General features: G+C 40.0%; 1 long non-coding RNA gene across 1 annotated transcript; it reads left to right on the top strand.

The window, feature by feature from the left end:
• The first annotated feature begins 4989 nt into the window (after nt 1–4989).
• LOC149983931 (uncharacterized) lies at nt 4990–15867 on the top strand. Its single transcript, XR_016495583.1, has 2 exons — nt 4990–5925; nt 14835–15867. It is a non-coding gene; the product is annotated as an uncharacterized LOC149983931 (long non-coding RNA).
• Nucleotides 15868–17993: the final 2126 nt, after the last annotated feature.

The raw sequence follows: 17993 nt of genomic DNA, 5'->3' as shown, positions 1-17993 counted from the left end.
AACTAATATGTACTTATACAATACATTACCCATCCGGTCAACAAGGCCCTCATTTGTAACTAATACACTAGTACACCAGAGTACATGTACAGTAATATCTGCATAAGTACAATGGAATTACTAGGTGTTACACAGGATTTGGCTAGTTACAATGAAGTGTATCTTGAGGAGTACTTATTGTAGTTATAGTGTACTGATAGCCAGCGGTGGAAAAATTACCAAATTGTCATACTTGAGTGAAAGTAAAAATACCTTAATAGAAAATGACTGAAGTAAAAGTGAAAGTCACCCAGTAAAATACTACTTCTGTAAAAGTCTAAAATTATTTGCTATTTGTAGTTGTATTTATGGATCCCTGCGGTCTGGCAGAATTGAGGCAGCTATACAATTTTTGAAACATTACAATACATTCACTACAGAACTCACAACACACACACGTATGTACTCTCAGGCCCATACTCCACTACCACATATCTACAACACAAAATCCATGTGTAAGTGTGTGTATAGTGTGTATGTTATCGTGTGTGTATGCATGTGTCTGTGCCTATGTTTGTGTTACTTCTAGTCCCCGCTGTTCTTTAATGTGTATTTTTACCTGCTTTTTAAATCTGATTCTCTATGTCTCTATGTCTCTATGTAGTACTGTGCGTCTCCTATAGTCTGTTCTGGACTTGGGGACTGTGAAGAGACCTCTGGTAGCATGTCTTGTGGGGTATGAATGAGTGTCCGAGCTGTGTGCTAGCATTTCAAATAAAATAAAACTTTATTTGTCACATGCGCCTAATACAACAAGTGTAGATGCCACACCTGCTCCCCCTCTTAAGGCGCCCGAAGACGCCAGGCTCCCTACCATTACGCACTCCTACCACTACCAGTATGCACACCTGCCTTCCCCCCGTCATGTTCATCCGCGATTATTGGACTCACCCGGACTCAATCACCTGTTTAATTACCTCCCCTATATTTGTCATTTCTCCAGCTCTGTCCAACGCTGCTGCATTAATGTTCGTATGTCGTTGTGTTACCCGTGTGCTGACGCTGTTCCTGTCTTGTTACCTGTCTGTTCCACATAAAATGTTCAACTCCCCGTACCTGCTTTTCATCTCCAGCGTCGGTCCCTTCAGTAGACCTTACCATGAAATGCTTACTTACAAGCCCTTAACCAACAGTGCAGTTCAAGAAGAGTTAAGAAAGTATTTACCAAATTAACTAAAGTAAAAAATCTAATAAAAAGTTACACAATAACATAACAATAACGAGGCTATATACAGGGGGTACCGGTAACGAGTCAGTGTGCGGGGCTACAGGTTACTTAAGGTAATTTGTACATGTAGGTAGGAGTGAAGTGACTAAGCACAGATAATAAACAGCGAGTAGAAGCAGTGTACAAAACAAATGGAGGGTGGGGTTCAGTGTAATAGTCCGGTGGCCATTTTAGGGGGTAGAACCTAGGGGTAGAACCTGTTAAGGAGACTTTTGGTCCTAGATTTGACGCTCCGGTAACGATTGCCGTGCGGTAGCAACGAAAACAGTCTATGACTAGGGTGACTGGAGTTTCTGATAATTTTATGGCCTTTCCTCTGACACCGCCTATTATGTAGGTCCTGGATGGCCGGTCTGTAGCGACTCACAGTCAGATGCTGAGCAGTTGCCATACCAGGTGGTGATGCAACCGGTCAGGATTCTCTCAATGGTGCAGCTGTAAAACTTTTTGAGAATCTGGGGACGGATGCCAGATCTTTTCAGTCTCATGAGGGGCAAACGGTTTTGTTGTTCCCTCCTCTACCACTGTCTTGGTGTTTTTGGACCATGGTATGGTAGTTCGTTGGTGATGTGGACAACAAGGAACTTGAAACTCTCGACCCACTCCACTACAGTTCCGTTGATGTTAATGAGGGCCTGTTCTGCCCGTCTATTCCTGTTGTCCACAATCAGCTCCTTTGTCTTGATCACATTGATGGAGAGGTTGTTGTCTTGGCACCACACTGCCAGTTCTCTGGCCTCTGGCCAATCATCAGTAATCTGTGTCCTTCCCTATAAGCGTGCTGAAAGTCTGTTGTCAATTTGTTTACTGTGAAATAGCATTGTATCTGGTCAAACACAATTTTTTTCAGAAGTTTACTAAGGGTTGGTAACAGGCTGATTGGTTGGCTATTTGAGCCAGTAAAGGGGGTTTTACTATTCTTGGGTAGTGGAATGACTTTTGCTTCCCTCCAGGCCTGAGGGCACACACTTTCTAGTAGGCTTAAATTGAAGATGTGGCAAATAGGAGTGACAATATCGTCTGTTATTAAGTATCAAAGTATATATATAAATATATATATATAAATCATTTCACATTCCTTATATTAACCAAACCAGACGGCAGGATTTTCTAGTTTTTTTTGTTTATGGATAGCCAGGGGCACACTCCAACACTCAGACATAATTTACAAATGCCAGATCAGGGGCAGTAGGGATGACTAGGGATGTTCTCTTGATATACTAAGTAGTGAATTGGACCATTTTCCTTCCTGATATGCATTCGAAATGTAACATGTACTTTTGGGTGCCAGGGAAAATGTATAGAGTAAAAAGTACATTATTTAATTTAGAACTGTAGTGGAATTAAAGTAAAAGCTGAAAAACATTACCATGTCATCTGTTTCATACTGCTTTAACCATCAATTGGTTACACATTAATAAACAGTTTTGATTAACATTTTTAAATAGTAATTTGTGCTTGGCTGAATAATGGTTTATAAATGCACTATAAATGCAAAACAAACTCTCTTATTCCATCATGTAATCTTGTAATGGTTTCACTGTTGAAGAACATTCTCACTTTTGGATGGGATGCAATGGTGCAATTATTTATTTTAATGCATCATGTCAAGCATCATATCAAGGAATTAAGGCATAATGTCTTCTCATCTGCAGGAACATGCTCAAAATATTGACGACCACAAATGTGTCACCTTGTGTTGACCATAACTTCATGTGACAATGCACAAAGAACGGGGTCAAGAGCAAGGTCAGTGTGCAAAATCCAGACGAGAGAAAGAAACACAGTGTTTGTAGATGAGACAAAAACATCAAGACAGGAGAGAGAGAGTATGTTTTTTGTGGGATACATTCATTCTGCTGGACAATTCAGCATAGGTAGTTAGCAATCTACCTACCATTTGCCAGCTACCTAGCCTATTGTTGGAGGTCATATGGCTCTGGCTTACTGTAGCTAGCTAGCAACCATAACTAGCTAGCTAGCAAACCTTAGCTGCCGTTTTTGTTATGCCTACCAACTAAGCTAGCTAGCTAGCTGGTTACCATAGAAGCAACAACAAAAAAAATCAAACTAACTCAATATAGACCAGAGCCTGTCATTTCCAATGGGAGTATGTTCTATGTTTGTGCTTTTCTAGAAACCAATTTCTGTGTTCATACAAATTACTGATTGAACGCATCCTCAGTATCTGCAATTTGGCAGTACGCCCATAAGCTTGTTTAGAGAAAGGGATATCTCAGTTTCAAGGTCTCAGCTTAGAGAGAAGAAGCCTTGTGAGGTATTGGTCTGTCACTTGCATGAAGCAAACGTTAATGATTAATTCATTACGAATAAGCTAAATCATGCAAATATGACTTGTCTGCAGTATATAAGAGAACTAACGGGACTGCCCCGTTAGAGCTCCTGACAGACGTTCACTATGGTTCACTATGGTTTGTTGGAACCTCTCCAGCGAGCTGAAAATAAACAATGATTCAGTTAAGATTGATTTTGAGTGTCCCTGTGTAAGAATTTCCACAACAGGAGAACATTTATCACAGTGGGCAGAACATACATTTTGACAGGAAAATTGTCCAATTCACACACTTATCAAGAGAACATCCCTGGTCATCCCTACGGCCTCTGATCTGGCGGACTCACTAAACACAAATTCTTTGTTTGTAAATTATGTGTTGGAGTGTTGGAGCATGCCCTGTCTATCCGTCAATGAAAACGAACAAAAATATTTTGCCGTCTGGTTTGCTTAATAGAAGGAATTTGAAATGATTTATACTTTTTAAAATTATTTATACTTAAGTACATTTTAGCAATTCCATTTACTTTTGATACTTAAGTATATTTAAAACCAAATAATTTTAGACTTTTACTCAAGTAGTATTTTACTGGGTGACTTTCACATTTGAGTCATTTTCTGTTAATTAAGGTATGTTTACTTTTACTCAAGTATGACAATTTAGTACTTTTTATACCACTGCACATGTGCAATAACTCAATTCATCCTTGCACTCCTTCTAAACAATACCATTTAAAAAAAAATTGGCAAAGGGTAAAGTCTACAAAACGCAGTCCACTCTGTTACAGATTCTAGTTTTGGAAACAGAAAACTGTATGGAGACCAAATGTTTAATCGATGAGAAAATTAGCAGAATGTCAGCCAAAATCCATCTTGCTCTATCTTCTCCCCCTGCCTCCACTGGGTTTCCTCTCATCACCATATTTGGCATTGAGTGAAAACGCCAACTGGATGCTTCATCTGTGATAGAAAGCACATTCTACAGAATAGACTTTCCATGCAAACTGTTGAGTTTTGTTTGTATTAGCTAGAACACTAGCTAGCTTGTTTCCTAACCATGACTAGATAGCTGGCTAAGTTACCTAACCTTAAGCTGGCAAATAGCTATACGACGGTTGCTACTCGCTAGATAACTAGCTAGCTAGTCGGGCTCACGTATGTGTAAAGCTAGCCACAATAATGATTAACCACAACAGTGTAATTTATGGTTTGCCTTTCTAATAAAAGTCCCCCATTGAAAGTGATACAAATGGAGCACACCAAGCATGTTACCTTGAGCTAGCTAGCTAAGTGTGTCAACACACACTATGAGTAACATTAGTTAATTTTCAATGTAGCGAAACACTAACTAACTTATTAGTATTAGCACAGATAGAACAGTGGCCCAGATGTGTAACAGGAGGTATAAATGTGAAGCATATGGTTGCAGTTTCCTCTCCCTGTGAATTATGTTAGGGAGAGGAAGCTCAGTTGCCTGCAGTGGGAGATAATTGGAGTAAGATGGAACTGGGCTGACATTCTGCCAATTTTCTCATCGATTTAACATTTGATCTCAATACAGTTTTCTGCTCTCAAAACTAGAATATTTTACGAACAGATTCAGTGGAAGCTTTGTAGACTTGACCCTTTTCCAAAGCTTTAAAAAGTTTTAAAGACGAGCTGCGAGCTTGAGCTCGTGTCAAACAGGGATTCCGGGTTCCAGGCACTCTCGGTGGCAGAAGTGCAAAAAAACACAGCATAGTCTGCCACACTATAGGAGTCTTGTCGCAGTTGAAGTGGCTTCCGAGCAGTCTCTCTCCTGGACAACGGAGAATCGAACACTTTTCTTACCTCCACCACAAACTCCTCAGGCTGAGGCAAATGGTGGATTGTTGCTCCCAGGAGAGTGTTTTCCCGGACATGAGTGTTAACAGGTACGCTATCTTCTAGCGATCCGAGGGAAATGAAGAGAAAAGCCCGGCAGGTTTCTGGATCTTCAACATAGAGTTCTGAAGACAAATAATTAGAGGGGAGGGGAGACCTCCAGATTTTAGCTAGCTAATGTTGTCATTGCTAGCTAACTTTGACTAACTTTGCTAACTAATGACAACATTGCCATCTGTCTAAAGTACATTTCACAACATAATGATGATGGCAAAGTGGTTTCCCACTAAATATGTAAAGAATTTAGCAATGTCGTCATATTCCTAAGTCCCTATAGTGTAATTTAGATGAAACAGACATTATCCCCGGTTTAAAGTCATTAGCCCCATTCTACTTTGGAGATTCAATATGGCTGCGGTGTCTGTAGAACATTGATGACAATGGCAACAACACAACGGAGTGACGGAGGTGCAACCCATGTATAAGTACACATTAGTTACAGGTAAGTACCCCTCAAGATACACTTAATTTTAACCAGCTAAATCATGTGCAACAAATAGTAATTATGGTATGCTTTATTTTGGGGGCAAGTGCTAGCAAGATATATTTTGAACAGTGCAAATTAATGGCTAAGTAATTATTGCTTATTGAGCATAGGCTATAATCTCTGATACCCAGTGCATCCACAAGGAATCCCAACCTTTGTCACAGTTGCTAATGAATCGGATGCAGCAGAGAAGAAGTGTAACACTAAGTTGCTGAATTTAGTGGAAACCTGCCTATTTGTAACAAGCATGCTAACAATAATTTCTTGCTACACTTCTGTAATTACAAACCACAATTACTACCAGTTATGTGTTCTTATTACAATGGAACCATGTTGTTACAGTTAACTCAAATGCTTGTTACGGTGTATTTACACATGGAATTAACCTGTAACTGTCACGATCTTCGTACGGAGGAGACCAAGGCGATGAATACATAGCTTTTAATGAAGACGAAGAACACTTAACAAACTACACAAAACAACAAACGCACCGCTATATAAAACTAGTGCAGACACAGGCAACTAGACATAGACAATAACCCACGAACCACAATACAAAACAGGCTACCTAAATATGGTTCCCAATCAGAGACAACGACAAACACCTGCCACTGATTGAGAACCATATCAAGCCAAACACATAGAAACAGACTAACTAGACATGCAACATAGAATGCCCACTCATATCACACCTTGACCAAACAAAACATAGAAACAAACAACGCAAACCATGGTCAGAGTGTGACAGTAACAAGGACCCCTTAAAAGGAAGTGTCATTAATTGGTCTTTTGACCAATCAAATCAGATCTATTCACATTAGATATTTTTCAGAGCTGATCTGATTGGTCAAAAGACCAATTAGTGGAAAACATCAGAATTGGGCTGCTTGTTTAAATGCAGACAATGAGTGACATTTCCCAGAAGCAACATGCCAAGAGCAGAGTACTGTATTAGATACATCTTTAACAACTCATGAAGAAACACCATATTAGGTAACCTACTGCAGTGGTTGTCAAACTTGTTGTCAAACACACAAATCACATTTTACTCTCCCTGAAATACCTTCTTAAGTGCTTAAGTGCAACTTGGCATTATTAGGCCTATATTCTACATATCCAACTACTGTCTTTGTAATGTGTAGGTTTGTGTCAAGGCAATGCAATAATGGACCGTTTGCAATCCATTTGAGTGTGTCCATAGAAGGTTTCTCTATGTGCCTCTGCTAATTTATGAACAAAAATGAACAAAAATATAAACGCAACATGTAAAATGTTGGTCACATGTTTCATGAGCTGAAATAAAAGATTCCAGACATTTTACATATGCATTATTTCTCTAAAATGTTGTGTACAAATTTGTTTACATCCTTGTTGGTGAGCATTTTTCCTTTGCCAAGATAATCCATCCACATGACAGTTGTGGCATGTCAAGAAGCTGATTAAACAGCATGAACATTACACAGGTGCACCTTGTGCTGGGTACAATTGTCAGAGTTGTGTGTGTACTTCCCTGGCAGGGAAGTCAGGTGCAGGAGAATCAAACTGAGTGTAATGGAGTTATTTAATAACAATAAACGAAACATACTCCAAACACTAAATGTAACAATAAACAAAGTGGGTACGAGGACCCATTGCACACCAATGCAAAAACAATACAACACTGAAATAACAAACAATCTCTGACAAAGACATGAGGGGAAACAGAGGGTTAAATACACAACAGGTAATGAATGGGATTGAAACCAGGTGTGTAGGAAGACAAGACAAAACCAATGGAAAATGAAAAATCGATCAATGATGGCTAGAAGACCGGTGACGTCGACCGCCGAGCACCGCCCGAACAAGGAGAGGCTTCGACTTCGGCAGAAGTCGTGAGAACAATAAAAGACAACTCTAAACACAGATTTTGAAGGAGTGTGCAATTAGTATGCTGGCTGCATGAATGTCCTCCAGAGCTGTTGCCAGATAATTCAATGTTAATTTCTCTACCATAAGCCACCTCCAACGTCGTTTTAGAGAATTTGGCAGTATGCCTCATAACCAAAGACCACGTCTATGGTGTCTTGTGGGCGAGCAGTTTTCTGATGTCAACATTTTGAACAGAGTGCCCCATGGTGGCGGTGGGTTATGGTATGGGCAGGCATAAGCTACGGACAACAAACACAAGTGTATTTTATCTATGGTAATTTAAATGCACAGAGATACCGAGACAAGATCCTGAGGCCCACTGTCGTGCCTTCACCTCATGTTTCAGCATGATATTGCACGGCCCCATGTACACAATTCCTGGAAGCTGAAAATGTCCCAGTTCTTCCATGGCCTGCCTAGGCTGAGTTAATCATGGCCAAACTACAGAGCCGTGACTGAAAATATTCAGGCAAATAGCTAGGCCCACAGCTTCCCCCTCTAGGATTCTCAGCTGAAGGTATGAACAACCACAGGCTCCATGTGAACCTCAATCCTAACGCTCTGTTTTAACGTTTAAAAACGTTAATAACCCTTGTTTTTGAAACGGTTTTGGAAATATAAAACCCTTTACTTCCACATCACATCAAAATCATTTCAGAAATGCAAAATACACGCTTACTGTAGACTGTTTTAACTGGTTTTCACACAGTTGCAGCCAGATATTTTTCAGCTACAACACTATTATGGCATCCTTCTTCTGTTACAGACAGGTGTTTGGAGATGTTTCGATAATTAATTAGAACAGGTGGTCGCTTCTGTCTTCCGTGAACAAGCGCTGTAAGACGGAAATATTACAGAGTGGAAACCCTAACCCGATAGATGCGTGTAGTAATTTAACCTTTTTTTTTAACCTTTCTCGCTGATGTGAAAGTTTAGTTCCAAATGTTTCCAAAACATTTTGACATTTAGACAAAGTATTGACGTTTAGACAAGATTTGGGAGTGGAGTGTGGGTGCATCTGCCTCTGTCAGTTGACAGGTTCGTGAATAGATGGTATACTGTATGTTTAAGCAATAAGGCACGAAGGGGTGCGGTATATGGCCAATATACCTTGGCTAAGGGTTGTTCTTATGCACAACTCAACGCGGAGTGCCTGGATACAGCCCTTAGCCATGGTACATTGGCCATATACCACAAACCCAAGAGGTGCCTTATTGCTACTATAAACTGATTACCAATGTAATTATAGCAGTACAAATAAAAATGTTGTCATACGCGTGGTATACTGTCTGATGTACCACGGCTGTACCACAGCCAATCAGCATTTAGGGCTCGAACCACCCAGTTTATAATTAACATTATCGTCTATGAATGGGCTAGCAAATACCATGCTGACAATATTTGTATTCATTGTCAGCAACCTTTTTGTAGGGAGGAAACATGTATTTTTGTCTGAGAATTATTTCAGTTCACAGGAAATTATTGTGGCCACATCATTTTGGGATATGCAGTAGGCTAATCTCCATTAACCCAGAACAAAAATTGTGAGTAATTTGGTCAGATACCATTTATTTTTAGTAGTCTGTCCAGGAGAGTTTAGGATATCAGTAGCCTGTAAAATTAGAGCAGAGTTATATTTCTCTCTAGTGGTGGGAAAGCATAGGTGCATCGATTTCGAGATAAACATTGCCAAAGTAGAGGCATTTATTTTTTACTTTAGCCTACTTTAAGAAATAACCAACTGACTTAGTATGACAGGAGGGGCTCAGTATAGGCTAGTGTTCAATAGTTTTCCCACATAGGTTATCTCAAGGATGCAAGGAGAAAGATAAATGTTTTAAACAGGCCTATCTGTTTGAAAAGGGCCCGTGCCTCCTCAGCTCAGGTGTTTGTGGTCCCCTCTCAATCAGTTTGTTAATTAGTAATTAGAATAAAGTAGAATTTGCTGCTTTATGCAATTATGTTATTCATGAACTTTAGAGTGATATTCTCTAGATACAGCTGTGTATACAGCTTGTGGCCTTTCCTCCCACTATGATTGAAATGCTCTTCGGCTAGATATTAAATTACAAGGCTACCTAGACCAATATGCTAACTGGCATCAGTGCAACTTTTAACATACATTTTAACTTCATGAAAATTGAATTGACGGAGAAATGCAAATGTAATGATTAAACTACACATGAGGATATTAATTGAAATAATGCATTGAATGGGTAGTGCCAGTCAACATTCCAGCCTGCATTTGGTTTGCTAATGATGCACAGCTCTCATTCCATTTCCCAAAGAAAGAGATTGAGAGGCAGTTGTGTGCACTTCTGCATAAAACTTAATTCCAAGTTTGATGGCCTACATCTACTTTGCTGATCCAGATACGATGGCTGATTTAGTTTACTCCTGACTGTTCATCTTAAACACATGCAAATTGATTGATTTTAAGTTCAATTTAAGTTAATTCTCAAATCCCAGGAGTCAGGTAGGTAGCAGTAGTGACAAGGAGTACAAAAAGGTATGCCATCTCATCTCTATTCCCTGCATCTCTGAATGCTAAATAATCACACACATATATTTGCCATGTAGTGTCTCATTAAATTCCATTAACACAAACCATTCATTTCAATTGATTTGGACTCAGAATACATGAACTGTGCATTGATACTGACCATGGTATTTCAATATTTATAGCATCCTCTTTAAAGGGGAAATATGCAGTTGCTTTATCCATTTTTAGGTTTCTGAGTTAATGGAATGTGCCCATTGAAACAGATGGGGAGAACGCTTTGTTAATGAACGCTTACATAATGTGAATTATAATAAAGATGCTCTTGAAAATACATTTCTCTCCTGTAAGCCTGTCCCTGAGGTAAAGAGTAAGAGGCTCCCAGCGTCAGATGGCCCAGCCCAGAAGAACGGTAGAACAGCTCCAACGCTGCCCCCCCCCAACAATAAAAGGAGCCAGTGGGAGGATGAGGGAGAGCAGAGCAAATAAAGTCACTGATTTGCAAACAGCCACATCACTATACGTCTAAAACCAGCAGACATTTCTGCACTCGAGCATGTTCTATGTAACACTCTTTCTCGTCTGCAGATAGGAAAGATGAGGTTCGTTAGGGTGTCTCTTCCAAAGGCAAGGTCCAGAACAATATCAGAGAGTTTACACCACTGACATGGGCGACCGGTACAGACAGAGTGCTCTTTTCACATCCACACCATTAAGTCTCTTAAATGTAACAATACTGAACAAAAATATAAACATAATATCCCACAAACGCAGGTGGGAAAAGGACCACACTAAGTATGATCCCCAATTAGAGGCAACGATCATCAGCTGCCTCCAATTGGGAACCATACTCACACCAACATAGAAATTCAAGATTAGAACACCCCCTAGTCACGCTCTGACCTACTGCACCATAGAGAACCCAAAGGGCTCTCTATGGTCAGGGCGTGACAATTACGTATTTCCTATTCACCAAAACTGTATGAATAAGGCTTGAAATGACTTATATGCTTTCTAAATATAGTATTGGCAAATTTTAAAATCCCTAACTTGTCAATACTTCCCCCGAAGTTGGGTCCTCTCCTTGTTCGTGCGGCGTTTGGCGGTCGACGTCACCGGTCTTCTAGCCATCGCCGATCCACTTTTCATTTTCCATTGGTTTTGTCTTGTTTTCCTGCACACCTGGTTTACATCTCATCATTATTACTGTGTATTTAGCCCTCTGTTCCCTCCATGTCTGTGTGGGGTATTGTTTATTTTGTCAAGGTTGGCACGCTTCCGGCTGGTTTGCGCCGGGTTTTGTTTTATGCCCGTGCTTTGCGGCAGCCAATACTTTGTACTTGGGTTTTGTACTTTGTGCTGCCTCACTTGTTTCTTGGGCATTTGTTTTGTGACGCGGTTGCGTTCTGTATTATGATAGCCTAAGTAAAGTGCTTTGTCCACTCATCTCTGCTCTCCTGCGCCTGACTTCCATGCACCAGCTACACCCACCATTGACATAACTGTAAGAGTTCACCTTCCTTATAACTATAAAATAGATTACCCATAACATTTCACCTTCCTTATAACTGTGAAGTACATATTTGCAAGTTTAGTGTTAGAGAAAATATGCATATTTTCTAAAGGTCTCTCTTGATCAAAACATCTCCCCCACCGCTGTGAATGTCACACAGGGCTCTAGCTTGGCTTCCTGAACTCACTAGGAAATCAACTTTCAGCATATATTAATATTGTCCATATTTGACAAACAAAGTGTTTTTTGTTTAAAATCTATTAATTATTTTAGATGAATAGCTATAAATCGATCTCTGAGTGTGCTAACCATAATCCCCTGTTGCACTACAATGTAAGGATTGCAGGCATGTGCTTTGTCAGTTGCTGTGATGTAGGGTTCAACCAGGAGTTGATGGACAGTCAGAAGAGCGAATGAAATTGTCCCAGCTTCAAGTGGTTTCAGATTTCACATCCTACATCTCACAGGTGGTCAGAATATACTTCCGTGTCCGTGGAACCAGGGCTATCGCTCAATACAAGCCAATTCGACCTATGGTTTCCGCAGATTGATTTATAAGACAAAATGATGGTAAAAATTGGTACCAGAACCACCCTAAACAGGGGACTTTACATCTGAGAGGTTTAAGCTAGCGGTCCATAAAGGGCTTTGGTGCAATATGCCATCCCATCACACTCATTTTCTTGAACAAAACCTTCCAGTTGAGTGAGCGTGCTTTGCAATGCAGAACTAGAGTGTAGTGGTGAATTATCTCAAACACTGTATGCTTATTTGTCAGATTTACGGTTGGTGAAGTTTGCCATGCCAGCCAGAGCATTTAAGAATCATTCAGTGTGTGTGTGTGTGAATTAATTAATTAATGAGCAGTGCAGAATGCTAAGTTGCTCCCTTAGCTGACTGTCATGGCTCGTCCTGGGCCTCAGTCACTACAGACCAGGCTGTGGAGATCAAGCTTGGCTGCCTCCCTGTGCCGATTCAGTGGTTAACAAGAAGCAGCATTAATGCTACTGTGAATTGTATGTAACATTTTAGTTCACACTATTGATTTGTTGTCACAGGCCTCCAGCCTGGCGAAATGCTAATGGAAATTGTCAATAAAAACGCATGTACAGGAAGTTCTCACTCTTGGCTCCCCCTCCTCAACGACCTCCACTCTCTCAAAATAGCCACTCGACATCCTTGTAGTTTAAGGCTAGGGCAGTAGCAGTGTGACAACATAGGCTTCTTATCCAATAAGCTATATAGAGTATATGACGGTTGGCGGCCGGATAGATGCCTTGGAATTCAATACATGTCCACTTGAATAAAACTAAAATAAAAGTGGTGGGTAAAAATACAGAAATGAATGAAAAACCTTCAATCTTGTTTCAGGGTGCTGTGTGCCATGATATTTAAACATATCAAACATCTCAGAAAAAGAATAAGAAATCTCAGAGTATGAACCCCGCCCTGCGGTTATTGTATTGAGCTTCCATGTCAATGTGGACCCCGACACCACGGTCGGCCCGCTCATTAGGCACAATTAGGTGACTGCCTATGGAGGCAAATTGATGAGGGCGGCATTTTATTAGCAAAACTGACCCAGATGCACCTCCAACAACAACACATAAAATCTCACATAATTCTGTCCAAAAACAATGACAATTTCTCTTAACAAGTGGCACATGAGCTTTTTAGGTGAGCACTGATGCCGCCCTTTGATCAGTAGTGCCCACTCTGTCTAAGACAGGGGTGCAAAATATTTTGCTTGTCCATTCTCAGTGCGCTTCTCCAGAGTGCTGTTGGAGAGCACATCTCTGCAGCGCTCCACCAATGCGCTCCACCAATGTTCCATCCAAAAATCGAATTCCATAAATCATGGAGCAATTATAGGATATGGTAGAAAGAGCATGTGGCCTTTCTTTAGCCTACTACAGGCTGGAGATGAAATGTATGACAATGTAATGAGACGGACACTTTTTACAACATGCAGGTTTCTCAGATAAAATATCTTAACCTAAATGGGGCTCAATCAACTAAAAAATAAGCTGCCATGTTAACAAACAACATATCCTAAAAACAGGATGGGTCAAAGTTAAATGGACAATATGGAATGGACAATCACAACTGTTGTCCAAGAGTTTCACCCCATTGTCATGATCAGTGAATACTTCTGCCTCTCCCGCTGTGTAAACACATTGCAAATAGGCTTGCGATAACTCCTGATAAAGTTGGGCAGCTGATATTCAGAGCTTAAATAGCCAAATTGATTAGCCACATGAATCAGGACTAATAAAGCCAATGCAAAATCCTGTTTTACAAATGGAGGGCCGACCAAATGGATGGGCATTCATAAAATTCCATTGCACGGACAAGGTATGCTACACCCCGGTAAGCACCAGCCGAAGTCTTTTGGACGTCTTGTTTGGGGGTCCTGTCCAGACGTTGTTGTTTGGTGTTTTACAAACGGTAGCCTTACCGCATAGATGGCCATTCATAAAATGCCTTTCAGGCAACACTGTAGGCTACACCTCAGTAAGCATAGAACGATGACGATGCCCTTTGGACGTCTTTTTTTGTCCACGGACATTGGTTTTTGGTCTGGTCTGGACCAAATCTGAACCAATCAATACAAGTGTACGTTTGGTTCAGATGTTGTCCTGTCTGGACCAGCCTTGATTTAGCCCAAACATAGACGTATATAAATTACACATTTTCAACTTTCATTCAGAATGACAAATGAGCCTGATTTCAACATCTGGTCTGTAAAATACATCTGTAAAATACGTATTTTCAACATCAGGAAAATAAGTATTTTGAACTTTCATTCAGAACCAAAAATGAACCTGATTTCAACATCTGGAAAATACATAGTTTTCAACGTCTGGAAAAGATGCCTTTTCAACGTCCTGCAAAATATGCATTTTAAACTCCCTCCCCTTCACTGGTCTGTGTCTCCCTCAGGTGTGGCGTTAAACCTGGAGCAGTGGAACCAGCTGAAGATCATCCGAGACATTGACACTGTGATCCTGAAGATCTAGACCCCCCACGGTGCCCAGTGAGCAGCCAAGACAGCCCAGATCGATTCCCCTCTACACAAGCGGGCCTGTTATCACTGACAGTATATCACTTTATTTAATCCACTGTTAAATGGCTTTAACATCCTGCAGATATGTTCAATTAAAGCCCTTTGTTTTACATACCTCACTTTACAAAATAGCTGTCTGTTCTGTATTGTAATTCTGTATTGTTTTATTTATCAGTTGGCTTTATAAGTCATGGCTTCAGTTGCAAATAACAGATGTATTTTCTGTGTAAGTGTTCTTGACAGCATTTGTAAATATAGAGGACAAGTTAATGAAGCCTAGTCGGGGTAGTTTTTTGTTAAATTATAATATGGTAGCCTGCACTATCCATTCGTCTTTGGAAATGCATACGTTTCTTGAAGTAACGTAATATCAGTAATATCAGCTGATGTACGAAGGGCTATATGAATACATTTGATTTGAAGTAACACACAGACTAAAAAACTTTTCTCCATTATTACTTTGCTAATTTTCTCCCATTATCTGTTGAGTAATGTTCTGTTGATCAGATGTGTGGATTATGATCTGATCATGGTTTTTAATGGGGAAGAGCTGCTTTGGTGGTTCAGAAATATATCCCACTAATTACCAGACTGTAGACAGCAGTGGAAGCTGGTGGGAGGATCTATCGGAGGACAGGATCATTGTAATGGCTGGAATGGAATTAATGGAACGTATCAAACATATGGAAATGAGCCTGTCCTCCTATAGCTCCTCCCACCAGCCTCCCACCAGCCACTGGTAGGCATTGTAATGTTCATTGTTACATGCTGTTTGACACTGTAGTTAACTGAAGCCGCCTCTTATATTCCATAGGAGAGATCAAGAACACTGCAACTAACAATGCAAGACCATTAAGACAATTCGCAGGCAATGGGGACAAAATAAAGGAATGATAGCATGGAAATAAAGTGGGAAGTTTTAACTTTGAGGGTAATGTCACATATTTATTTGCATTGAAAGATGTGGCAGGTCTTGTCCAGGAGATTTAAACCAGTGTGTAGCCTATCGGAAACAAAGTGTAAGCAAAGTAAAACAATATTAATTTAAAGGACAGTACCATATTGTATCATACAGTGCTCCACTGGTGTCAGAGTGGGATGAAACTACTGAGAGGCCATCAAAGGCATGCCTGGCTGTGAGGGACTTGAGATAGAGAAGCAATAGTGGCCTGTTTTCTGAAAGAATTGGGTAGTTCAGAAAAGGAAGGAGGTGGCCCCAAACTTCTCCAAGCAGGTTGTGCAATGCAAAGAATTTGCACTCCGATGGTGCAGTATCATACCGATATCTGTGAGTGTCGCTCAAGAGCGGTGAATATGCCTCTCGCTTTCGCGTAGTCGTTCTCCCCCCTATCAGCCACCCTCTCTCTTGTACTATGTGTGTGTGATCCGAGTGTGTGTCGGATTACCGTTCTCCTGGCAGCAGGATATTACGCTGGCAGCACGATCGAGGATTTTTTTTCTTCAAAATAAGAGTCCCCCCTAAAAATACATGCTAATCTTTGGGAATATCAATTGTTTTGGCGTGACTAGTAAAGCAACTGTTTTTCAAAGTATTGCAACCACCTTTAAAAAAAGTGATAATTTGATGTACTTTTATTTTAATATTGTATTATTTATATCAGCATTTCTTTAGAGAGTTTACACAAATACTGGTATGTTCATAGGTATTGTGTTGGTTTTTGTAAAGAAATATACTTTAAATACAATACAAATAATATGTAATTCAAATTACTCAATAGAGTCTACAAAACTTAAATTGTGCTGTGCAAGGGGTTCAATATAGAGCGCTGGGGACTTCTTACTCCAATCACTGCAATGCAATAGACGGTAGGCCTATAAATTACATATTGGCTTATAGACAAAAAAACGACTCTGTGCCGATGTAAAAGTGGTGTTGGGAATACTCAGTAGGGTCTGTAGAATTTATATATGGTGTTATTTCTTGGGGGACTGAGGTCTACATACCCAGCAGCACTTTCTAATTCCACCCATTCCAGTGGTCCCAATGCAATACACTGTAGGCCTATAAATGCTATATATGTATATATATATATATATATATATATATATATATATATATATACACAGTGCCAGTCAAAAGTTTGCACACACCTATTCATTCAAGGGTTTTCTTTATTTAGACTATTTTCTACATTGTAGAATAATATTGAAGACATCAAAACTATGAAATAACACATATGGAATCATGTAGTAACCAAAAAAAGTGTTAAACAAATCAAAATGCACTACTGTTCAAAATTTTGGGGTCACTTAGAACTGTCCTTGTTTATGAAAGAAAAGCTACTTTTTGTCCATTAAAATATCAAATTGATCAGAAATACAGTGTAGACATTGTTAATGTTGTAAATGACTATTGCAGCTGGAAACGGCTGATTTTTAATGGAATATATACATAGACGTACAGAGGCCCATTATCAGCAACCATCACTCCTGTGGTCCAGTGGCACATTGTGTTAGCTAATCCAAGTTTATCACTTTAAAAGGCTAATTGATCATTAGAAATACCCTTTTGCAATTATGTTAGCGCAGCTGAAAACTGTTGTTCAGATTAAAGAAGCAATTAAACTGGCCTTCTTTAGACAAGTTGAGTATCTGGAGCATCAGCATTTGTGGGTTCGATTACAGGCTCAAAATGGTCAGAAACAAAGAGTTTTCTTCTGAAACCCATCAGTCTTTTCTTGATATTCTTGTTCCATGTGAGAAATTGCCTAGAAACTGAAGATCTTGTATAACACTGTGTACTACTCCCTTCACAGAACAACCAGAGTAGAAAGAGGAGTGGGAGGACCCGATGCAAAACTGACCGTGAGGACAAGCACATTAGAGTGTCTAGTTTGAGAAACAGACACCTCACAAGTACTCAACTGGCAGCTTCATTAAATAGTACCCGCGAAACACCAGTCCCAACGTCAACAGTAAAGAGGTGCCTCCTGGATGCTGGCCTTCCAGGCAGAGTTCCTCTGTCTGGTGTCTTTGTTCTTTTGCCCATCTTAATATTTCATTTTTATTGGCCA

This window comes from Oncorhynchus mykiss, chromosome 4 (genome assembly GCF_057628025.1).
Source record: "Oncorhynchus mykiss isolate SJ-2025 chromosome 4, ASM5762802v1, whole genome shotgun sequence".
Lineage (NCBI taxonomy): Eukaryota > Metazoa > Chordata > Actinopteri > Salmoniformes > Salmonidae > Oncorhynchus > Oncorhynchus mykiss.
The sequence above is the reverse complement of the archived record's forward strand: the minus strand, read 5'-3'. Positions and strand labels throughout refer to the sequence as shown.